We start from the raw sequence: 26,780 nt of genomic DNA, 5'->3' as shown, positions 1-26,780 counted from the left end.
CGGGCATAGGTTTGTGTGTTGTCCATAGCATAAGTTAGTTTAAGTAATGTGTTAGTCTAGGGACCGATGAACTAAGCAGTTTGTTCCCTTAGGAATTCACACACACACACACACACACACACACACACACACACACACACACACACACACACACCTCCTCCCAAAAAATGGAAAGCAAAGAGCCTGCAGTAGAAAAGACGTGTTGCACAATATTGAATATGAACAAGGGATCATGGTTCATTTTAGACCCAATGTTTGTTAGACTTTGTTTTCTTGTTTTGGTGTAACGAACCCGTCGTCAAAGACTGTAAAGGGATTAAGTTACACTCTACATATCTAACTGCACCTTCATTCAATTTGTTTGTATTTACTATGTTTCTAAATAGAAACATACTGCATAAATTACTCAGCAGTTGTATTTTTATTGACTGAAATCGACGGGCATTGTACACACAGCCGCCTCCCACGTTTTGTCCCTCGCTACGTGGGCGGACGCGAGGGCGGTCAACGTTATGGAATGCAAGTACTGATGGTCGCGCCAAGAGAATCAAGGCCAGTCTATGGGCGACATGGGGGGAGAAGTTGAAACACTGTTCAGAAAACAGCGACGTGGCTGTAATAATAGAACAATGGAGACCACGTGACTCATTGTTTTCGAAGTGTGCATATGCGCTGAGGAGATCCTTTAGTTCATCAGCTGATCGAGACCTCTTGGTACATCGCACTCTTTAACTTTCTTGGCTTCCGCGGTCGACGCATTTGGAAACTCATTCTGAACTTGGTACTCCACCAGTTTTAGAGTGAATACACATTATTCGAATTGTTAGCGGTACCCAAACGGGGAAATTTGGCATCCCGGATAAGGCTTACGCGGAATGGTTCGTGGTACCCCTAAAGGTTCGAACGCCCCACGAAAATCGAGATAACTGGTCACACTAAGCGTGAACAAAGGCGCGAATCGGGATATCGCCAAATATAAACAGACAAGATGTATTGATTGGCGACTCCATGGAGTGTCCTGTGCACCACGACCAGATAATGGATATACTTGGAAGGAGAGACAGCATTAGTCGTATTTTTTTGTTTTATTAACCGCAAAATCGATTTTCGGTCACTTAGTGACCATCCTCAGTGCTGTAATATACAATTTAAATTGGTAGGCACTGGTGTCAACAAGCTTAGAGCGATCACATTCTCATCGCCTCGTACCTCAGGATCTTGAAGAGAATTCTTTGACGTGGTATTCTCATGAGGCCTTGTCTCCAATCTTCACGATTTTTTGAACCTTTCTCATCATCTTGAAAATATTCTAACACTTTCATTTCTAATCTTGTGTCTCCTTGTGCAGCCCTTTGTGATCTCTCTAAGCTTGTTGACACCAGTGCCTACCAATTTAAATTACATATTACAGCACTGAGGATGGTCACTAAGTGACCGAAAATCGATTTTGCGGTTAATAAAACAAAAAAATACGACCAATGCTGTCTCTCCTTCCAAGACAAGATGTAGTTTATCTCGTGGAAAAAATTCTTGACTTTTTTAGAAGGGTATTTTAAATTCTGTAGCTCTGTCACAAACTCAGCCTGAATTGCATCTGCTGTATAGTAATGTGCATCGATAGGTTACTTTAGATGACGTTGCTTTGATTGTCACCATAGGCGTACGCATGGGGGGGGGGGGGGGACAAGATGGGGCACTTGCCTCTCCTGGAATCTGGATGCATGATTTTTAGTATCATCATCATCATCATCATCATCATCATCACCTCCCTTTCAGAGACTAGGCTGTAGCCTGTTCCGATCACACAAACAAGATCATTCTCATCTTTTTCGAGATCTTCCAATATCTCTTTTTGCGTTCGCCTCGTACCTCAGGATCTTCAAGAGAATTCTTTGACGTGGTATTCTCATGAGGCCTTGTCTCCAATCTTCACGATTTTTTGAACTTTTCTCATTATCTTGAAAATATTCCAACACTTTCATTTCTAATCTTGTGTCTCCTTGTGCAGCCCTTCGTCTCCATTAGGAACCTTATCTCTGCTGTTTGAATTTTTGTATTTTTCTATTTTGTTCTAACACAGCTTTCGCTTTCATAGGATAGCACAGGAAGCGCCATCACTTTATAGAATTTCGTGATGGTCTCTTTATGTACATCATGGCCCAATATTCAGGTAACGGAACCACAGACAGCTTGGAATTCGTATATTTTATTTTGAGTATCAGTCAAAATCAAGTCCTATAGCAGAGACTGAGTCAGAGATTTGAGCGACTTATTCTAAAACTGATTTATCCAAAACAATTCTTGATCTGACTGGATATTTTCTTATTTTCTCGTAATGCCAGTGTTTTCATTTTATTACTAGAAATTTTAAAGTTGTATTTCTTGCATATTTCGTTCAGGTGGTATACTGATCTTTGGAGGTCATCTTCATTCTTTTGAATAATAACGATACTAACGATATCATATGAAAAAAGTACATTCAGGTATTCCTCATCGTTATTTTAATTCCTTTGTTTACTTTGTATTTCCTTTTAAGACGAATGAAGTCAATGCAAATACTAAAAACGGTAGGTGACAGTCCACATCCTTGTCTTACACCACGGTTAATAATTATTTCTTCTATTCGATTGCTATCTGTGTTTATTAGCCGGCCGTGGTGGCCGTGCGGTTGTAGGCGCGTCAGTCCGGAACCGCGTGACTGCTACGGTATGTGATGTGTTTAGGTTAGTTCTAAGTTCTAGGGGACTGATGACCTCAGATGTTAAGTCCCATAGTGCTCAGAGCCATTTGAACCGTTTTTTTGTGTTTATTACAATACCTGTATTTTTGTAAAGATTTCTTTTACTATCTCCATTAGATGATAAGAATATCGACAATCAGACATAATCTTCGATAGGCTACCACGGCTCACACGATCAAAAGCCTTCTTAACGTCGATAAATCCCATGTAGGTTTCATTTTACGTTATCTGTGTTTTTCTATAATGTTTTTCTGCGCATGTACTACCTGATCTAAATCCATTTTATTCTTCAGAAACAGTAGGTTCTGAGCTCTTCTTCACGCAGTTATTGATTATCTTTGAGTATAGTTTGCAGCCAATGTTTAGAAGACTGATGCCACAATAGTTTTAACAGTCATTACGTTTCCCTTTATTGAAAAGAGAGATTACTTCTTATGTATACCAAGAGTCTGGGATCTCGCAATTCGTCCACCATTCGTTTATTAATTGTAAAAGTCTTTTACCTAGTGATAACCCTCCATTTTTATTCATTACAGAATTCTCGCTAATTTCAGCAACGATTGTATACGGCTGTACTAAACTGCACGTTTGACACTGCCAGCCGCGATGTGAAATACTGTGACTTCAGGAGTCACTGTATCTCTTGGAATTATTTTATTGTCACCCTGTTCACAGGAAATTATATCGTGTCTTTAGTCCAGCGTCGGTTTTGGCGCTGTTCTGCAATCAAGATCGATGCGAACCTTTACAGGACAGATCCCTGAATATTTTCTCTGGCACTACCTCATACGCTCTTATCGAGCTACAAAAAAGGTACCGATCCAGTCTGATGCGTGGATTCCCAGTACAACATAAACATGCAAAAAAAAAAGAAAGCATGAAAATAATGCAGTGAAATGATCGTATGACACTGATAGCCGGGACTCCCCACATGGGAAAGTTAGGCCGCCAAGTTGCGAGTCTTTTTAGTTGACGCCACATTGGGCCACTTGCATGTCTATGATGATAGAACGATGATACGGACAACATCCGATATATCGAACACGTGGCTTCATTGCATTTGTTTCACTGGTTCACGGGCGTCGCGTCGGATAATGTTGTGGAAGCTGCACAATATTTCAACGAGACAGTAGCTTGTCACCTTCAAATGCTTACTGACGCCCCTGACCGAAGAAAATTTCTGACCCAGCCGGGAATCGAATTCAGGTAAGGAGGTGGACAAGTAATGCCCTAAAACCAGTATAGTCATCGAATTCGAAAGTTTGTAAGTAATCCAAGTGTGGTGGATGGCACTAGTCAAAACAGTCTTTTTCAAAATTTAATCCATGTTTTTGCACTTCTAGAAGTATCTTTCGTTGTTTATTTTTGTTTATATCTAACAGGATTTCTCTCAATCGTTTTGATTTTTTATTGTTCAGTTTCAATCTTATGTCGTGGGAACATGAACAAATATTTTTGTGCATATTTTGTAGCTGTATTTAATAACTCGTTGGATATCGGTTTTGTTTGTTTGTTTGTTAAAGAAAAAGGGCCTGAGACAAGGGTTGTGGGCAAAGAGGGCAGGGGTCGTCTTCCGAGGCCTGGCGTCAATGTCCCGTTCCCACCCTCCCAGCGCCAAGGAAATGAAACGGTTCCGATAGGATCTAGAGAACTTTATTGGATCAATTTCACTTATTTATAAGTATACTTCTATATATATATATATATATATATATATATATATATATATATATATATATATATATATGACTCTCTGGTCATACCGGACTCGAGAGTCCATTACCGCAGCAACGTATTTTCGCTACCTGTCCCTGTCTTGGGCTATTTCCTTCCATTCACCTTCAATACCTAAGCTCCTCAAATCAACCTTCACATTGTCCTCCCATCTACGCCTCGGTCTCCCCACAGGACGTTTTCCTTCTAGGCGCCCTACCAGTACTCTGCGCGCTGCCCTGCCCTCATCCATTCGAGCTACGTGACCCGCCCATCGCAGCCTACGTGATTTAATAACACTGATTATGTCAGGGCTTGAATAGAGTTCGTGAACCTCTTCGTTATGCAGTCTTCGCCACTCTCCGCTAATGTCATCCCTGTTTGCTCCGAATATTTTCCTCAAAATTTTGTTTTCAAATACACGAAACGGCTTTTCATTTTGCACAGTGAGAGACCAAGTCTCACACCCATACAGCATAACTGGTAGAATAATAGTTTTGTATATTCTAGTCTTTAAATTCCTGGACAATATCCGTGATGAAAGTAATCTATTCAGTGAGAAGTAGCACGCATTTCCCGCCCGTAATCTCTTCTTCAGTTCCTTTTCAATCTCATTTCTCGAAGTGATGTCCACGCCAAGATACTTAAATGTGTTAACTTTTTCAAACTGCATGTCTCCAACTCCTAACATTTCCTGATCTACTGCTGTTGGCATTCTAGTAGCAGCCAGGTATTTAGTTTTGTCTTCACTTATCCTTAGACCTACATCTTCACCAGCCTTGATTAACGCATTAGCATTTACTCCCTCTAAACCGTTTGCTCTGAGGATCAATCGTGTGCCGCGAATCATTTTTAAGTGTGCCTTCTAGTACTCGGAGCTCCCCAATCGGTAGGAGGATCCTCGAATAATGCGTCTAAATAGTTTGATAGTCGTGTGCGGTACAACGCATGGTGGCGGAACGCCTCACGAGTCATTGTCAGGTGGACTCACAAGTCCAGAGCGTTTTCTGGAGCGGCTTGCAAAATGTAATACAACACCATGCCCTTCAGCCAGTTGACGGCGTTCGTTCTTGTAGTGGGAAAGTAAGTGGTATCTGGGTGTAGGAGTTCGTCTGGCGTGACAGACTCCGGCTGTCGCCGCAACAGGAGCGCCAGCATACGTTGTACAAGATCCCAGCATCTGCCTGTCACGGCACATGTCAGGCGGTGCGCATCCGAATCGGCGACGGCACAGTGCGGACACAAGGGGTCGTCGGTGAGATGGATGGAATGGTTTTAACCATACGAAGATGTAATTTCAGATGGTTTAACCAAAAAGGTGGCATACATATTCATATTAACATACAACGATGTACTCTGTACGAGCATATGCTGTTGAGTCCAGGAATACATCCAGCAAAGAATTCAGGACGTAGGTTGCAAGGGCTACTCTCGGAGGAAGGAGTTGGCAAAGGATATGAAGGATCGCATCGAACCAATCAGAAGACTACGACTCAAAAAAAAAAAAAAAAGGGTGTTGCTTAGGTGTCAAAGTATTCGACGTCAAAAATGATAAATCGTTCGAGATATACCGAATCAGTTATATCAAAAATGAAATCTTGTCCCCTCTTAGCAAAATTTCTGCGGAAGTCCATGGTCGTCACCTGTAATCACTGCGATTGTTAGTTATTATTCTTTTTTAATAAGTAGTGCATCCAGCACGGCGAGCGGCGTGAGAAAGCCAAGTCGTTCACGAAATAGGAAACCAACTATTAACGAAGAGATGAACGTCCCTTTCAAACTGAAAGATATGACGAATACAGGGTTAAGTGCAGAGTCCCTAATCGTATGCATTATTAATTTCGTATTTGATCACATTTTTGTAATATGTTACCTGAATTTTGTTGGGCAACAGAAAGATGTATGAAAAATTAAAATGACGCAATTCGAAAACGAAAGAGCGATCTTGGAAGGTTTGGAGGTAGAGAGGGGGCGAGGGGTGGTGGTGTAGGGGGCCGAAAACTCTCTGTCTTACAAGGGGAGGCCGCCAATTGTGAAATTCAGATTCGATTCATACTGCGCATAATAAAAGCTCATGGCCAGAGGTGTAATGTGGCAAAGCACCAAGATGCACTTCTCAGCCGTTGTCGAGAAAATCGACAGTTAAAAGAAACCGTTGCGGTGAAATACTCTCTGCGCTTAGTAATTTCCCACAGCGTCGTGGCGCAGCGGTAAGCGCTCGGGTTCTTAATCCGAAGATCGCCGGATCGAATCTCGCGCCATGCAACATTTTTTTATTATTTGTTTTTTTGTAATTCAAATATATATATATATATATATATATATATATATATATATATATATATATATCAATAATATTCAAGTGGATACAATTTATTGATACGTTCGGTATACACTTGCACATAATTAACAATTAGTGACCAGAAGTAGCTGTAGTATCGCACGAACCAGAGTGATAGTTATCATAGAAACATGGGAAGCAGAATACAGCACGACATCGAGCATATCTGATAAACGATGCGTTTTTACAAGAACAATTGTTTTTTAAATTATCCGTTGGGAAACACACCCGACTGACATTCTGAAAAATTGTTCTATCGTTCGTCAGGTTTGATGCATACCACGCGTATCGTATCATATCGGCAAAAATCGGAGAAGACAATTGGTGGTGGACGATGGATTGGATATATATATATATATATATATATATATATATATATATATATATATATATATATATGTGTGTGTGTGTGTGTGTGTGTATATATACATTTGAATTACAAAAAAACAAATAGTAAAAAAAAAGTTACATGGCGCGAGATTCGATCCGGCGATCTTCGGATTACGAACCCGAGCGCTTACCGCTGCGCCACGACGCTGTGGAAAACTACTAATCGCAGAGAGTATTTCACCGCAACGGTTTCTTTTAACTGTCGATTTTCTCGACAACGGCTGAGAAGTGCGTCTTGGTGCTTTGCCACATTACATCTCTGGCCATGAGCTTTTATTATGCACAGTATGAATCGAATCTGAATTTCACAATTGGCGGCCTCCCCTTGTTAGGGGGGCGACGTCTGTAAGTCCGTCCCTGCTTGTAAACGCAGTTCAGGTAACCCAGGGAAGAAGACAGTAAGACAGCTGCCACTAAGTCATCACCAGCGAAAATCCGGTTACCGCAGACCTGAAACACACTGAAGCTAATGTTGAGTACAAGCGCGTCGCTCGTATTTGGCCTAGGAGCGGTTCCGCAAGTAGCGACCTTGAAGTAACTCGGTCAAATCTATACGTGTACGCGAAGGGCGTGACCAGACGATATACTGCCAATGGCGACGTTAAGAGACAACTGAACAGCTGCCGGAGTGAGACGCACCTTTCAATTTGTAGCCTGTCAGCGTTGCGAGCAGTGTTGCCAGAAGCAATTTACGGAAAATTGGGTGGTTTAAGAATCGGCGATACAAGGACCTAAAAGTCGGGTCATAAAAAAGACGTACATTTTTAATCATTAGATAAGTGACAGCAATCCCTTCTCCACCCCCGATTTTTAGAATCGAACTACATTTTAAGAAAAGCTGGCTTTTCACGCATCTCGATGTTTACGATGTCATATCTCCCGAACTATGTGTCGTACAGCGTTACAATTTTGCAGGTACATTCAATAGTACATGTGGATACTGTCTGCTATATCGGTTACGAACAGAGTTAGTAGTAGAGAAGAAATAAATTAAAATGCCTGATGCTGCCGCTTTACTGCAAGAACAGTGCGATTTTTACGGGAGGGGGGGGGGAGGGTGTTAGCGAAAAGAACGGAAAAGTTTTGTTGAAATTGTATGTAATTCTTATTGGAAGTGCTCTCATTCTCAATCAATTGAGGAATATAGTCTGGGTAATTTGCGCGCAGTGAGTTTCGCTGCCTTAAGACAAACACACAGTTGCTAACTTTTAACACATGCCTTATTCGGCCAAACCTTTACCATGAGGTGATGCCTGTTAATGAGTAGATTGTGGAAGCATTTAAAGTATTTAAATTCGGTCAATAATAATTTGAAGTACTGAAAATCCAATTTTTGTAACCCCTGGAAGCGTTCGACAGGTAATCTGCATCTGGAACCAAGTGACCGAGTGATCGTTTAGTTGCGTAGAATTCCTTTTGTTTTCTGCATCTACATCTGCATCAGGTATATCATACTCCGCAAGCCACCTAGAGTCTGTCGAGTGGAAAAAATGATTGTTGATAAGCCTCTGTATGAGCTCTAATTTCTCGAATTTTCTCGTCGTGGTCATTTCGCAAGACATAAAGAGGAAATAATGTGTTACCTGGTTCTCCTGCAAAGTGCTTTCTCGAAATTTTGAAGTAAACTTCTGTGATGCACAACGCCTCTCTTGCGCGTCTGGCAGGGGAGTTTGTTCAGCACCTCTGTGACGCTCTCGCGCCAACTAAACAATCCAGTGACTGAACTCGCCGCTCTTCCTTGGATCTTCTCTGTCTCTTCTATCAGTTCTACCTGGCAAGAGTCCCAGACTGACGAACAGTACTCAAGACTCGATTAAACGAGCGCCTTGTGATCCACTTCATTCGTGGATAAGTTATAAAAAATGGTTTAAATAGCTCTAAGCACTATGGGACCTAACATCTGAGGCCATCAGCCCTGTAGACTTAGCTTAAACCTAACTAACCTAAGGACATCACACACATCCATGCCCGAGACCGGATTCGAACCTGCGACCATAGCAGCAGCGCAGTTCCGGACTGAAGCGCCTAGAGCCGCTCGGCCACAGCGGCCGGCGATAAGTTACATTTCCTTAAGATTCTTCCTATGGATCTCAATGTGGCATCTGTTTCTACTACTAGTTGTTTTATGTGGTCATTCCACTTGATGTTTTACGGTAGAAACTGTTTTCAGCGATTTGTCATCAATAGTGTAGTTGTACAGGAGTGGATATCTTTTCATATGTATGCGCAATATATTGCATTCATTTACGTTCAGACTCAACTGCCATCATTCATCAGTCTTCTAAAGGTCATTTTGCAAATAGATACTGTCTTCTCACCGAGCGAGGTGGCGCAGTGGTTAGACACTGAATTCGCATTCGGAAGGACGACGGTTCAATCCCGCGTCCGGCCATCCTGATTTAGGTTTTCCGTGATTTCCCTAAATCGCTCCAGGCAAATGCCGGGATGGTTCCTTTAAAAGGGCACGGCCGACTTCCTTCCCCGTCCTTCCCTAATCCGATGAGACCGATGACCTCGCTGTCTGGTCTCCTTCCCCAAAGCAACCAACCAACCAGATAGTGTCTTCTGAAGTTGCTACTTTCCTAGACAACCGCAAAATCGGCGAACACTCTTAAAGAGTTTCCGACACTTTCTATTAGATCATTTACATTGAAGCGCCAAAGAAACTGGTATGCGTATTCCAATACAGAGATATGTAGACAGGCAGAATACGGCGCTCCGGTCGGCAACGCCTACATAAGGCAACAAGTGTCTAGCCCAGTTTTTAGATCGGTTACTGCTGCTACAATGGTACGTTATCAATATTTAAGTGAGTTTAAAAGTGGCGTTATAGTCGGCGCACGAGCGATGGTGCACAGCACCTCCCAAGTAGTTCAAATGGTTCAAATGGCTCTAAGCACTATGGGACTTAACATCTGAGGTCACCAGTCCCCTAGACTTAGAACTACTTACACCTAACTAACCTAAGGACAGCACATACATCCATGCCCGAGGCAGGATTCGAACCTGCAACCGTAGCAGCAGCACGGTTGCAAACTGAACCGTCTAGAACCGCTCGGCCACAGCGGCCGGCTGCGAAGTAATGATGAAGGGATTTTCCCGTACTACCATTTCACGAGTGTACCGAGAATATCAAGAATGCGGTAAAACAACACATCTCCGACAACGCTACAGTGGGAAAAAAATCCTGCAAGAACGGGACCAATGGCGACTGAATCGTTCAACGTCACAGAAGTGCAACCTTTCCGCATATTGCTACAGATTTCAGTGCTGGGCCATCAATAAGTGTTAGCGTGCGAAGCATTCAACGAAACGTCATCGATATGGGTTTTCGGTGCTGAAGGTCCACTCGTGTGCCCTTGATGACTACACGACTCGAAGCGTTACGCCTCGCCTGGGCTCGTCAACACCGACATTCTACAGTCGATTACTGGGAACATTTTGCCTGGTTGGACGAGTCTCGTTTCAAATTGTATCCAGCAGACGGACGTGTAAGGATATGGAGACAACCTCATGACTACATGGACCCTGCTTGTCAGCAGGTGAATGTTCAAGCTGGTGGAGGGTCTGCCATGGTATGCGTCGTGTGCAATTGGAGTGACATGGGACCCGTGATACGTCTAGACACGACTCTGACAGGTGACACGTACGTAAGCGTCCTATCTGATCACCTGCATTTATTCATGCCCATTGTGCATCCCGACGGCCTTGGGCAATTCCAACAGGACAATGCGACACCTCACACGTGCAGAATTGCCAAAGAGTGGCTCCAGGAAGAGTCTTCTGAGTTTAAACACTTCCGCTGGCCACGAAACTCCCCAGACATTAACATTATTGAGCATATCTGGGATGCCTTGGAACGTGCTGTTCGGAAGAGATCTCTACCCCCTTGTACACTTACGGAATTATCGACAGCCCTGCAGGATTAATTTTGTCAATTCCCTCTAGCACTAGTCAGACATTAGTCGAGTCCACGCCTCATCATGTTGTGGAACTTCTGTGTGCTCGCGGGGGCCCTGCATGATATTAGGCAGGTGTACCTGTTTCTTTGGCTCTTCAATGTGTACACATTGCAAAAAGTTACGGCCCTATCACACTTCCTGAGATATTCCGGAAATTGTGTTTACCATGTCGATTCTGTTCCGTTAAGAGCGACGTGTTATCTCTGTAAGGAGGTCTTGAATTCAGTCGCAAGTCTGGTCCGATATTCTGTAAACTCGTTATTTTTTTCACTAAACGGCAGTGTGGGAAGGTGTCAAATGCCTTCCTAAAGTCAAGGAATACGGCATGAACCTGAGTGCCGTTGTCTACAGCGCTGTGAATCCTATGGAGGAACAGAGCGAGCTGAGTTTCTAAAGATCTCTGTTTGTGGAATCCATGTTGATTTTTATAGAGGAGATTCTACAACAGATTGCCGTCAACAGTATAGGCCTATAATTATGTGCATGTTTCCTCGTTGAAAAAGGGAATGACTTGCGCTTTTTTCCTGTCGCTAGGCACCCGCCGTTGCTCCAGAGATCTACGTTAAACTGCTGCCTTGAGGGGAGCAAGTTCTGTTGAATAATCTTTCTAGAATCTTATAGGTATCTCATGTCTTTCCACTACTAAGCGATTGTAGTTGTTCTTCTGTTCCGCGATCCGTTATCTCAGTATCTGCCATTTAGACCTTCGCACGCTGACTGAAAGGAGGAACCGTGTTACGATCTTCCGCTGTGAAACAATTTCCGAAGACCGAATACAGTTTCCGCATTTTCGGCAGTTTCGATGCCAGTATGGTCATTGAGTGAATGAACAGATATTTTTGAACAACTTCTTGATTTTGCGTATGACCAAAATCTCTTAAGAGTTTTTACTCAGATCAACTGACAAAATTTTACTTTCAAAGTCGTTGAACGCTTCTCTCCTTGAAATTCTTACGCTCATTTTCGCTTCAGCTTTCGATTGTCAGGTAGATTTTGACTTCTGTTGAATCTATGATGGAGCTCTCTTTATTAATGTAGCAGTTTTCTAACACAGCTACTAGACACGGTGGGTCTTTCTCATCCCTTAAGAGCTTCCTCGGAACATATTTGCCTAAGGTGTATTGAACGATTGAACGATGCTTTTGATTTTTTTCCCTTTTGTGCTCCATATCTTCGTCCTCAGCACTGAGTACTTCATGCTGACTCCTCAGATACTCTGCAATTTGGATGCTGTCACTCTTGCTAAGCAATCATATTTTCCTGCCTTTCTCACCACTCCTTGCAAAATACGCGGTCTTAGTTGCTGTCACAATTTTCAGTTTGTACACTGGTACGTCTGTTCTCAAAAGTAAAGTACCAACATTAAGCTATTAATACAAAATCCTCAACACATTTTGGCGTAAGTCATCAAAGTATTTTGACATTAATAATCATATTTTAACGTACATAATCAACAATTAAAAACGATAGTTTTCTCGCCATTTTGACTGACCATATGCCCTATATAGGGGGGTGGAGGACAAAAACATGGAAACACTAAAAACACAACATTTTACAATTCCTAAAACGCCTGTATGGTTTCCAAGGGAATCTTGTACCATTTTTCCTGCAAAATAACGATTAGTTCAGGAAACGATGCTGGATGATAGCGATATCCATCCTTCTCACCAAAGCAGACAATAGAGGCTTAATAATATCGAGCACCGGTTGCTGTGGTGGACAGGGGAAATGCGACATTTTATCGTCGTGTTCACAAAACCAGTCTTAGACGATTTGAGCCGTATGAAAAAGGGCCCTACCGTCCTGGAACACAGCATCGCCCTTGGGGAACAGACGCTGTACCATAGAATAGATATGATTACCCAAAATGGTTACATAATTCTTGGCAGTATTGCTACTTTGCAGTGTAACCATGGAGTCCATAGAATACCACGATAAGGCGTCTCAAAATATTATCACGAAACCCCCCGCCATGTTAAATTCTTGGGGCGTAAACTCATTTGTTTTTTGAGCCATCAGTCTTCTGACTGGTTTGATGCGGCCTGCTACAAATTGCTCTCCTGTGCCAACCTCTTTATCTCAGAGCAGCACTTGCAACCTACGTCCTCAATTGTTTACTGGATGTATTCCAATTCTGTCTTCCTCTACAGTTTTTGCCCTCTACAGCTCCCTCTAGTACCATGGAAGTCATTCCCTCACGTCTTAGCAGATGTCCTATCATCCTGTCCCTTCTCCTTGTCAGTGTTTTCCACATATTCCTTTTCTCTCTGATTCCGCGGAGAACCTCCTCATTCCTCGCCTAATTAGTCCACTTAATTTTCAGCATTCGCTGAGCTAGAAGTTGGAAGTAAACGAGACTCATACCCCCCACTGACATTTTTCCATTGCTCCATAGTCCACGTGTTATGGCTTCTTCACCACGTTTTCCTGTTACGGGCATTTGCATGACTGATGAGTGGTTTTGGAATTCCACCTCGCTCTGGATTCCCTGCCCCTGGTGGTCCCTTCATGTTGTTTCGGTGGTGACAGGGTTCGCGAGTCGACATTCAGTCCTTCAGTGGCTGTTGCAACTGTCGTACTCGGGACAGTCAATCCTTCTTTCATATAATTTTACAGTTTTATAGTTTTGTGTGTTTATCAATCTCTGCAGAGTGTCTTCTATCTGCCTGTATTGTCTCAGGTTTTTTCATGCTAGGGCGGAAGATCACGCTGGGAACCGAAGCTGAATGTGTTTTATTTCCATTTTGATTACGTCAAACATACAGCACACCATGTACCTACAATTACCTGTCCTAAACATGGACAACATTATTGTCTGGGCTCTGTCAGTGTCAATGTCAGTATAAAAAAAGCAATTCGCCAAGTTCTGCTTTTCCTAGACAATGCAACCTACCATCCGAAAGTCAAGATATCAAACGTGAAATGCCTTTGGTTCCTGCCAGGTTCAACCAGCCTCACACAACCCATGGATCAGAGGGTTATTTTACACGTTCAGGTCCCATCTAGGCAATTATTGATGCGGCCTCTTATTCATAGCTGAAAGCGCATTTGCGCTTGCACAGCCAGTTTCGGCCAATATGTGGCAAACTGTATTTTCGTGGCAATAAGGGAAATAAAGCTGTAAACTATCACTGAGTGCTGCAGCTAAGTGGAGTTCGGAGGCGATTTACAAGACGCTTCTGTACTCATCGAAGCTGAAGAAAATGCAGCAGCAATTGCTGAATTAATTGAAATGCAAAACATTTCATGTAGTCCAGATGACTACATTCGATGTAATGACTTCTTGTCACCTCACATCACTTTTACTTCAGCAACAAATCTAAAAGAAATCCACAGGACAGAAGATGATGAGGAAGACACAAAGGAAGAAGAAAAGGAGCAAACTGATGAACCATAGAAAAGTTAATATACCCGAAGAAGCTGTTGCGTGCACAAACAAAGCTACGAATTTGCAGCGCACTCAAATTATGCAAAGGTGTTGTGAAACAATTTTGAATTTGAATTTCCCTGCTTGATTTATGGCGAAAAAGTGACATGTAAAGCAAATAAACACAGGAATAATACGTGTGTACAATATAAGAATTTAAAATTGCGGTAAAATTACGGACATGCCATATTATGTATCAATTACCGTAATAGTTCAGTGTTCAGTTGTGTAGTGTACAGTAAGGTAACTACTGTACAGGTCCGCAAACTGGTGCATAACTACAAAATTTTACCTTTTTGCGTGGTACGCAATAAATTTTATGTAGCCTAGAGGGTATGATGTAATCAGGAAACTTGTCCAATTTGGAAGATTATTTTGGTCCCAAGCGATTCCGTGTTGAGCAAGTTTTACTGTATATCGTTTGATGCTTCCAAATAGAAATACTACCGTCGCTACCTCATCCACGCTTAGACTACATTCAAACATTCTACTAGACGCACGATCCCTTGTAACCTCAGTACTTGTCCCTGCAATGTGACGTAACGACGACGTCCTATTAGGCTCAACCTCGACCTTGACGCGACGGCCATTTGTAGTCTAGCGCTGAACGACCTTCGGTCACGACACGACTGGAGCGAGCAATGCTGCGACGTCAGCCTCCAGATACAGTGGGTCGAGCCTGCAGCGCATGCTGCCATCTACATCGCAAGTTCTCAAACTATTAATGAAGCGGCTGGCGAGAGGCAGGAAAGTATTCATATATTCAGATCAGCAGTTTTTCTGAGTTCGTACCACGAGTCTAAAAAAATATTGCAATACTCGAAACAGAACTTTTTCATAGAACGGACGTTAATTCCTGCTTATGTTGTGACAAATGAACGTTTTTATATAAAAAAAAACAGGTACTTTGCTACAGGGAACGAACACTCTCAGGTTTTTCGCCACATTTACCCTTGGCTAATGTCTACGTCTACATCTACATTTATACTCCGCAAGCCACCCAACGGTGTGTGGCGGAGGGCACTTTCCATGCCACTGTCATTACCTCCCTTTCCTGTTCCTGTCGCGTATGGTTCGCGGGAAGGACGACTGCCGGAAAGCCTCCGTGCGCGCTCGAATTTCTCTAATTTTACATTCGTGATCTCCTCGGGAGGTATAAGTAGGGGGAAGCAATATATTCGATACCTCATCCAGAAACGCACCCTCTCGAAACCTGGACAGCAAGCTACACCGCGATGCAGAGCGCCTCTCTTGCAGAGTCTGCCACTTGAGTTTGCTGAACATCTCCGTAACGCTATCACGCTTACCAAATAACACTGTGTTGAAACGCGCCGCTCTTCTTTGGATCTTCTCTATCTCCTCTGTCAACCCGACCTGGCAGGGATCCCACACTGATGAGCAATACTCAAGTATAGGTCGAACGAGTGTTTTGTAAGCCACCTCCTTTGTTGATGGACTACATTTTCTGAGGACTCTCCCAATGAATCTCAAGCTGTGCACCCGCCTTACCAACAATTAAATTTTATATGAGCATTCCACTTCAAATCGTTCCGCACGCATACTCCCAGATATTTTACAGAAGTAACTGCTACCAGTGTTTGTTCCGCTATCATATAATCATACAATAGAGGATCCTTCTTTCTATGTATTCGCAATACATTACATGTCAATTAACAACGTTACCAAAAAAACAGTCAAATTCAGTGTATTCGAGTGACACGCGGCTCGATCGTTCAGCAAATCGTAAGATCTGCATTTTAATGTCCAGTCGTTGCTAGGAGCTTTTGTTGTAGTTTCTTTCACCGCTTGTTACACTGTCGTTCGGAGTTCACCTTAAATTGTTCGGCTCTTTTTAGTTTTTTAGGTACGTCTGTTAAAGGCTAGAGAAAAGCAAGGGTATGTAATAGGTTCTTGCCTAGTGAAACACTTACCGGTTGATAAAACCTTTGATTCTTCAATTAGAGTTAACTGGAATTACCTTGATAGCCCTGAGTGTACAGGGTGAATTATCTAAAACTTGCACCGCAGATATTTCGGAAATGGAAAGTACTATTGATGTGCAGTTTTCACAGAATGGAAAATTGAAGCTGCATGTGAGATTGTTTGGGTAAGACTCAGTATCAGGGATGCGCATAAAATGATAACTGAATCCTTCTATCGCCCACCAACTCATCCCCTGATGTAACTTCAGAGAAAACCTCAGTTCACTCTTATGTATGTTCCCCAATCATACTGTAACCATCGGTGGACACTTTAATCATCCAGCAATTAATTGGAAAAATTACAGTTTTGTTAGTGGCGGGTGTCATAAGATATCCTCTGCAACTTCAACGAAACTGGTGCCAGAGATCATGACACAGTTGTGCCAACGATGATTACAAGAGTACAAAGGAAACTAAAACAAGCAGAAAGATGTAATGTTCCCTAAACTAGATAAGAAGTCGGTAGTGTCATGTCTCAATGAGGAGCCTGAAACTTTCAGGACAGGACAGGAGCATGCAGAGCAACTCTGGCTCAAGTTTAATACAATAATAGACCTTGTACTGTGTAGATACGTACGAGTAGAACAGTTCGTAATGGGAGGGAACCACCATGGTATACAGTCACTGTAACGAAACTTCAAAAGAAACAGAGATTACTGCATAATAGGTGTAAAACAAAGTGTAGGGGTATAGATAGAAAGATGCTGAATGAAATGCGTTTGGCTATAAAGAGAGCAATGCGTGATGCCTTCAATAACTACCGTAACAGAATACTGTCAAATCTTTACCGTAACCCAAGAAATTCTGGTCGTATATAAAGACTGTTGGTGGGGCCAAAGTTAGTGTTCAGTTCCTATGGAATGAGACAGGAACCAAACTGAGGTAGCAAAGCAAAAGCTGAAATGCTTAACTCCGTTTTCAAATATTCCTTTACAAAGGAAACCTCAGGAGAACTGCCCCAATTTAATCCTTGTACCACTGAAAAGACGAACGAAATAAATATTAGTGTCACAGGTGTTGAGAAACAACAAAAATCATTAAAATTGAACAAAGCTCCAGGGCTCGATGGAATCCCTGTCAGATTCTAAACTGAATTTTCGGCTGATATAGCCCCTCTTCTAACTACTAACTCGTATAATCAGTCGTAGAACCCTCGAACAAAAAATTGTGCCCGGTTTTTGGAAAAAGGCACAAGTCACGCTCCTCTACAATAAGGGTAGTTGAAGTGATCCACAAAACTACCTTCCAATATCCTCGACATCGATTTGTTGTAGAATATTAGAACATAGTTTGTGCTGAAACATAATGCGGCATAACGAGCATGGATTCGGAAACATCAGTCATTTGAAATCCAATCTGCACTTTTCTTGCCGGCCGGTGTGGCCGTGCGGTTAAAGGCGCTTCAGTCTGGAACCGCGTGACCGCTGCGGTCGCAGGTTCGAATCCTGCTTCGGGCATGGATGTGTGTGTTGTCCTTAGGTTAGTTAGGTTTAAGTAGTTCTAAGTTCTAGGGGACTGATGACCACAGAAGTCCCTTAGTGCTCAGAGCCACTTGAACCGTTTTTTGCACTTTTCTTAGAAGACATACTGAAAGCTTGGAACAAGGCAATCAGGTAGATGCTGTATTTCTTGATTTCTGAAAAGTATTTGCCTTAGTACTACACCTACGCTTATTGTCAAATGTACGATCCTATGGAGCAACAAGTGACTGAATTGAGGATTTTTTGGTAGGGAGCACTCAACATATCTTACATCGAGAGTCGTCGTCAGATGTAAAAATAACTTCGTTTGTGCCTCAGGCAAGTGTGTTGTAAATCTTGCTGTTCATTTGGTATAAATATGTCATTACAGACAATATTAATAGAAAATCAGTTTTTTTTGCAGATGATGCAGTTATCTATAATGAAGTACTATCTGGAAGAAGCTTCATAAATATTCATTCAGATCTTGATAAGATTTCAAAGTGGTGCAGAGATTGGCAACGTTCAGAAACGGAGAATTTTGCACTTCACCAAACGAAAAAACGTAGTATCCTATGAATATAATATCAATGAGTCATTGTTGGAATGGGCCATCTCATACAAATGCCTAGGTGTACACTTTGCAGGGTCATGAAATGGAATGATCACATAGCCTCAGTCGTGGGTAAAGGATATGATAGACTTCGCCTTGTTGCTGGAATATTTGGGAAGTGCAATCAACCTACATACGAAATTGCTTACAAATCACTGGTGCGAATATGGCGAAGTGCAATCAGTCTACGAAGGATGTGCCGAAGTGCAATCAGTCTACGAAGGAGATGCGCGGCCCATCCTATAATATCACTCAAGTGTGTGGAACCCATACCAGGTAGGACTAACAGGGCATGTTGAACCTGTACAGAGGAGGACAGCACGAATGGTCACAGGTTTGTTTAATCGATGGGAGAGTGTCATAGAGATACTGAGGGAATTGAATTAGAAGACTCTTGAAGATAGACGTAGACTATCTCGAGAAAGTTTGTTAACAAAGTTTCAAGAACCGGTTTTAAACGACTATTCTAGGAAGATACACAACCCCCTAAGTATCGCTCACATAGGGATCGTGAGGACAAGATTAGAATCATTACTGCAGGCACAGAGGAATTCAATCAATCATTCTTTTCGCTCTCCGTTCGTGAATGGAACAGGAAGAAACTCTAATAACTGGTACAATGGGACATACCGTCTGCTATTCACCTCATGATGGTTTGTAGAGAATAGATGTAGATGTAGACAAGTTATGTGGATCCTGACCAGTAGTGAGACAACTAACCATCACAGGGTGTGTTCAAACGTGCGGATCAACTGCAACAGCGGCAAAAACATTAATTCCCCCTTTTTCTGTCGACACTTATTTCCTTCTATTACGTCATCTAGGCGTTGCACTACTACTTTCACGGAACTGCTTGAGGAGGTTCACAAATAATTGCCGAGATGGTCGACGTCTATTGGGATATCTTGCCGCATAGAGCGTAAAAGAATGAACTGAATTCTTACCACACTCTCCATACACCATGAGCATGTCCGCTTTTTCTGCATTTGTAACCATTTGTAACTTCCACCGTCCACTCACGACTGTGATACACTAACTGACGAGCAATCAAGGGAAACACGAGCACTCTGTAAGCAAACATAACAACATGGTACCTACGAACAATGCAGGTTGAATGACACAAACAAGTGTCGTTGTAGAAACTTCTCAAAATAAGATATCTCGTGAACGACTCGCACTAGAATTTAAAAAAGTGTATGTTTACACATAAAATATACTTTCTAAGTATTATTAGAATCTGTTTACTGGTTAACAATAGGAGCCCTTGACTGCCAGCCCATTACGCGAAAACCGCACTCAATAGCGGTGCAAGTTTTTGGTTATTCACCCTGTATACAGGCAGTAAATTCCCGCGTGTGGTGCGTTCAAGTTTCTAGTTACTTTTGCAACAGCACAGTTACGTGTGTAGGTCATAGTAAAATAAACGTACTTTAAATGATTCAGCGTCGATTCATTCTGATAAGAATCTTCTAACAACCGAACGCTCAACAAATCGTTCGTAACAGTATTACACTTATTCAGTGAAAGATATATTAGTTTATCTGTAATTCCAGTTACGAGAAATGAAGGAAACCGCAAGGCAACAATTCTAGAAAGAAAGTACGTGTATACTCTTTAATAAGAGATTCAGAGACATCTTAACAAGAGACCGGAAGAACTGACTGAGAATACATTCGTATGGGCGTACGACAAAGCGGCTCTTTGTAGTTGATATTATTTAATTTATAAGTTGACGACGCCATTTTTGAATGGAAAAGGAAACAATGACGTAAATATGGATAGCTCTATCTTGACTTTATTTTTCTCTTACTATCGGGCAATAGTTTCATATTCTGAAGATATGTCGCAGAGGACTCTGTTTGAACTGAATAAAATAATGCTGCGGTGAAATTCTGAAATTTCACTGCGTGGAACATACTCCAAGGCATTTTGTGGACCATCGCAAGTCCTGATGCAATAAGTAGAATGCTAAGAAACAAAGTAAGGAACAAAACAATACTGAGTCCCAGATTCTAAAATAAGATCGCTTCGATGCGTGGAAAGGATGAGAAATGAAGGCTTAGGGCAGACATTTAGCTTTTACAGCTCAAATGAAAAAAATCTTACATCGTCAAGTATCTTATACAGAACGAGTGAACGATGAAAGGTCGCCAAAATCGATCAAGTGCAATAAACGTAACAAAATTCCGTCATTACTGGTGAAACGTGTTGCTAGACCTACTGGTGACATTGTGTACTGAATGAATGTAATGGACATGAAAGTGATATGCATGTTAGTATTAAATGACAGGGCCAATGTCACGAGGGTATGCCGTAAACTGAGTTTGAATGTTTTTGACCAAGTAGTGTGAAACAATACACTTAGCCGATGTGGCTATGTGATTTTCGTAGTTGCAAAGGAATCTGTAAGGATCAAAGATGCAAGGATGGACCATGAAGGAGAAGAGTGGTACCGTTCTTTCCCTTAGCGGAAGGGGCATAACTAAAGAAAGGGAAGCAATACTGTTAATGTACCGGATGGCGTGGAGAGCTGTAGTTTGTGGAAGAGCACAAGCACTTAAAATAAAAAACTGGAATAAGAAGAACGATTGTACTCTCATTTCTATGTTAGTATTAAATAACTGCACGTGTTTTGTGCAAGACCTGGTGTAATTGCAGCATAACAATTAAGAAATCAGAAGCCATATTACACTGGACCCAGTATCGAACACTCGAACTTGAGTATTGTAACGCAAAACTTTTCGTACTGCACTAACTAGACAGCAAAAATGAACATTACTGAATTAAGATGCTTGCCCTGCATGTAATTACAGTAGTGTGAAATTGCTTTAGTTAGTATGGAGGTAATCGCGCTGTATTGTTGACGTGATCTTGGGTTTATAAATAACAAATACTTCATCTAATGTTTGTTTATTGTTGTACGTACAAAAACAATAATATGAGAAAGGTTAGCAAAACAATAATACGAGAAAACTGAAATATTTCGTTGTTTTAGTGTTGCTAACTTCACCCTAGGCAAAAAAAGTACTGCCTTGAAAACATGCATATCTGTAGTTGTCAAAGCGTCTGCCAGCTACGCTCGTCAATATGCCATTAAAGAAACTCTAGGTCAGATGGCCAATTACAGATAATTTAGTGCATCCACATGACATGAGGAATCTACAAACTGCCGATTGTAATCCACATGAAAAACGTGTTTATAACATATTGGTTGAACCAGGTTGAAAGGGGTTGTGTGAAAGGGCAAAAAATACACAAAAACAAAAGTCACTGGAAAAATGAAAAATCAAAAACCAGATGTTATTGTGATGTAAGTCAGTCGATTCCGTTTGATTAGAGGAAACTGGATTTTATATAGGCGAAGTATGACGAAAGTTATATTTAATTAATACGTATTAACACATATTTGAAATAAAAATAATTGACAGACTCTAATTATTTTGACTTTTCTTTTTGATTTTACTACACCAATAGCTTCGTAAGGTCCTCTTTAAAAAGTGATAAAATTAAGATGAGCAGCTGCAGGATTAGTTAATGGAATCCATTCCCCACACAGCTCAATTACGTCACTGCGAATAAGAGGAGCTCCTGATTTTGGTGTTGGGGCTGCCTGGCTTGCGAATGAACTGAATTGACGCCAATTGCGTTCCGCTGCAGCTGGCGCATTTTACAGTCTCATCTTTCGTTTCTTGCCAAGTGGGCCTGGGATGCTGGCAAGCATATTTTACACAATCGTTTGCACTGTTTCGCCATCTGTCCCACAGCGTGGCAGCGGAGGCAGAGTGGAAGCAGAGGGAGTGAACGGGGAGGATCTTGATTCTCACAGACACACCCATGAGTTGCTCAAGCTTGGAACGACCATTTTGGGCAGGACACTGAAGAGCGATGGTATCTTGCTTGTACGAGGGGCGTTCAGTAAGTAATGATACGGCTCTCTCTGCCGATTTCCGTTGAAAAAATGGGGGATTTATTGTATAACTTGGTGTAATATTCCTGCTTCAGCCCCTACAGTTTCGTGGAGTTCCGATAGATGGCGGCGCTACGCCTAGCCTTTAAATGGAGTCTGTAAAGGAAGTGTGTTCCAAGCAGAGTGCTGTCACCTTCGACCATAAATGTAATAGACTGGCCCTGACGTCATTTTCGTGGCTCCAACATCTCTGGGCTAAAGTCACGTGAATGTTGGCAAAACATGGTTGTTTCGTGTTGCACTTATGGCTGTACTCAACGTTTTGTAGGGGGAAATGGCACTACATTTCACGTGGAAGTGTTTCTATGATAGTGCAGATGCGTTTATTGAAATCTGCTGACGTGACTTTTATATGTTTTTTACACTTGAAATAGAGTATCACGTAAATTAAAGTGTTGAAAGTGATGCCTGTAAAGTCAGACTCATATTACATTTTGGAAAGTATCTGTGATAATTCGGTTACAGAAGTAAGTATAACTGTTTCTCGCCCCTACTCATAGGTTCCCTAAGGATGAAAACCGAAGGCAGCTTTGGATACAGGCCCTGAAACGGAAAAACTTTAAGCCACCTGCACATACGCACCTTTTTGTATATACAAGTGAAACTATAATAAGGTAAGAGCACCTATAGTCGACACATGAAGAGAATTTTTTTCTACCTTCTAATACTATTAAATAAATGTGGGCTCGAAAATTGTTTTCTGAAACTTCCAGAGTCTCACCTTTCGTCTAAAATATCATTTTTTTTAAACTGATAGTTTAAAGTTTTGTAAAAATAGTAGGAACTGAACCTTTGAAGTGCACCTAAAATTGATACTCTAAAATGGACCTGCTCCTGAAGTCGACAATTTTGGCACCTATAGTTGACATAATTGCCATATCCCATTTTCTTTTATAAGTGACTAGAGCTCAAAACGCGGCGAATCCAATGTTTAAAGTTTTGACACGAGCTCACCCTTACTGTTTAAAAGAATTTTAACGACATTTTACTTTAATTGATGGTTTATAGTAATTTCGCCGGCCGGGGTGGCCAAGCGGTTAAAGGCGCTACAGTCTGGAACCGCGTGACCGCTACGGTCGCAGGTTCGAATCCTGCCTCGGGCATGGATGTGTGTGATGTCCTTAGGTTAGTTAGGTTTAAGTAGTTCTAAGTTCTAGGGGACTGATGACCTTTGGAAGTTAAGTCCCATAGTGGTTCAAATGGCTCTGAGCACTATGGGACTCAACTGCTGAGGTCATTAGTCCCCGAGAACTTAGAACTAGTTAAACCTAACTAACCTAAGGACATCACAAACATCCATGCCCGAGGCAGGATTCGAACCTGCGACCGTAGCGGTCTTGCGGTTCCAGACTGCAGCGCCTTTAACCGCACGGCCACTTCGGCCGGCTAAGTCCCATAGTGCTCAGAGCCATTTGAACCATATAGTAATTTCGTCGCGCTGCCCACCAGAGGGGCGTTCGATGTATTTGTTAGATTTTATAAATGGTACTGTGAACAAATCCAGGTCAAATGTAGTTCTGACATAATTTTTCGCAAATAAAAAAGTAATTTTGGTTGGAAGCGTTTGGCAGTCAACTGAGAAATGTGGCTAAAATACGATACAAACATAGGATGGCAGACCGCTGATTTGAAATCCCGCCACGTTTTGCCAACAGTCACGTGGTTTATGTTGGAGCCACACCAGCCCTATAGCTTCTGCACAGAAAGGCCAGTCTACTAGCATCTATGGTCGAAGGCTGTCACCAACATTTCTTTTGGCGGAAAAACAGAGCATCGCAGACATTCAGCGACGCTTGCGGAATGTCTACGGATACCTGGCAGTGAATAAAAGCACGGTGAGTCGTTGGGCGAGGCGTCGTCGTCATCGCACACAAGGTCACGCAAATCTGTCCGATTCCCCGTGTACCGGCCGGTCGCACTCAGCTGTGAATCTTGCAATGGCGGAACGTAGGGACACTCTTACTCGCGGTGATCGACGGTGGATGTCTCGGTTGGTTGTGCTGACACACCCGTCCATTACTTGGAATATTCAAAGCTGCGTGCCTGCTGAGTTCCTCATCGCCTAACAGAAGACTATGAAGAGCAGCGAAGGATCACCTTTGCGCGAATGCTTGCGCGTTACAAGGTTGATGGTGACACTTTCTTTGTCGAACATCGTCACAGGCGATGAAACACTGGTTCACCACTTCGAACCGCAAACAAAACGGCAATCCATGAAGTGGCGCCTCACCCACTTCTCCTCCGGAGAAGAAGTTCAAAGTTGCACCCTCAGCCGCTAAAGTCATGGCGACGGTCGTCTGACACTCTGGAGGGGTTATTCTGTTCGATTTGCCCTCGCATGGTTCACCGATCAACTCTGAAGAAACGACTTCGACTTCAGCGTGTTCGTCGCCACAAAGATGCAAACAAACTTCTTCTATCTATGACAATGCAAGGCCTCTCACAAGTCAGCGCACCCGAGAGGAGCTCAAACTGCTTCACTGGACTGTTCTTCCTCATCCACCCTACAGCCCCGAATCTCCCACCTTCCGACTTCCACCTGTTTGGCCCACCTCACGGGAATCAGTACGTGAATGATCGTGTAGCTACTGAAGCAGGGAAACGTTGGGTCCAAGATCGACCAGGAGAGCGGTACCGTGCGGGCACTGAGGCCTTACCAGTAAGGTGGCGTAAGGCCGCCGGATTGAACGGAGATTGTCTCGAGTAAAACTTGAATCAAAACTTTGAAGAAACGCCCGGCACAAAAAACATCTACAAAGTAAAAAAAAGTATGTATAGCCCCTTTAAGTTTAATGTATGTAGTAATAATGTTGTTGTTGTTGTTGCGGTCTTCAGTGCTGAGACTGATTTGATGCAGCCCTCCATGCTACTCTATCCTGTGCAAGCTTCTTCATCTCCCAGTACCTACTGCAACCTACAGCCTTCTGAATTTGCTTAGTGTATTCATCTCTTGGTCTCCCTCTACGATTTTTACCCTCCACGCTGCCCTCCAATACTAAATTTGTGATCCCTTGATGCCTCAGAACAAGTCCTACCAACTGGTCCCTTCTTCTCGTCAAGTTTTGCTACAAACTCCTCTTCTCCCGGACGGCCGCGGTGGTCTCGCGGTTCTACGCGCTCAATCCGGAACCACGAGACTGCTATGGTCGTAGGTTCGAATCCTGCCTCGGGCATGGATGTGTGTGATGTCCTTAGTTAGGTTTAAGTAGTTCTAAGTTCTAGGGGACTGATGACCACAGATGTTAAGTCCCATAGTGCTCAGAGCCATTTGAACCTCTTCTACCTAATTCTATTCAGTACCTCCTCATTAGTTATGTGATCTACCCATCTAATCTTCAGCATTCTTCTGCAGCACCACATTTCGAAAGCTTCTATTCTCTTCTTGTCCAAATCATTTATCGTCCATGTTTCACTTCCATACATGGCTACACTCCATACAAATACTTTCAGAAACGACTTCCTGACACTTAAACCTATACTCGATTTTAACATATTTCTCTTCTTCAGAAACGATTTCCTTGCCATTGCCAGTCTACATATTATATCCTCTCTACTTCGACCATCATTAGTTATTTTGCCCCCCAAGTAGCAAAAGTCATTTACTACTTTAAATGTCTCATTTCCTAATCTAATTCCGACAGCATCACCCGATTTACTTTGACTACATTCCATTATCCTCGTTTTGCTTTTGTTGATGTTCATCTTATATCCTCCTTTCAAGACATTGTCCATTCCGTTCAACTGCTATTGCAGGTCCTTTGCTGTCTCTGACAGAATTACAATGTCATCGGCGAATCTCAAAGTTTTTATTTCTTCTCCATCGATTTTAATACCTACTCCGAATTTTTCTTTTGTTTCCTTTACTGCTTGCTCAGTATACAAATTGAATAACATCGGGTAGAGGCTACAATCCTGTCTCACTCCCTTCCCAACCAACCACTGGTTCCCTTTCATGCCCCCCCCCCCCCCCCCCCACTCTAATAACTGCCATCTGGTTTCCGTACAAATTGTAAATAGCCTTTCGCTCCCTGTATTTTACCCCTGCCACGTTTAGAATTTGAAATAGAGTATTCCAGTCAACATTGTCAAAGGCTTTCTCTAAATCTACAAATGCTAGAAACGTAGGTTTGCCTTTCCTTAATCTTTCTTCTAATATAAGTCATAAGGTCAGTATTGCTTCACGTG

At 42.3% G+C, this 26,780-nt stretch overlaps 1 protein-coding gene across 2 annotated transcripts in view; it reads right to left on the bottom strand.

The window, feature by feature from the left end:
- Positions 1–26,780, bottom strand: part of LOC124596368 (V-type proton ATPase subunit H) — a 162,759-nt gene that overhangs the window by 103,818 nt on the left and 32,161 nt on the right. The gene's annotated exons all lie outside the window — the stretch shown is intronic.

The sequence above is a fragment of the Schistocerca americana genome, chromosome 2 (genome assembly GCF_021461395.2).
Source record: "Schistocerca americana isolate TAMUIC-IGC-003095 chromosome 2, iqSchAmer2.1, whole genome shotgun sequence".
NCBI lineage: Eukaryota > Metazoa > Arthropoda > Insecta > Orthoptera > Acrididae > Schistocerca > Schistocerca americana.
The sequence above is the reverse complement of the archived record's forward strand: the minus strand, read 5'-3'. Positions and strand labels throughout refer to the sequence as shown.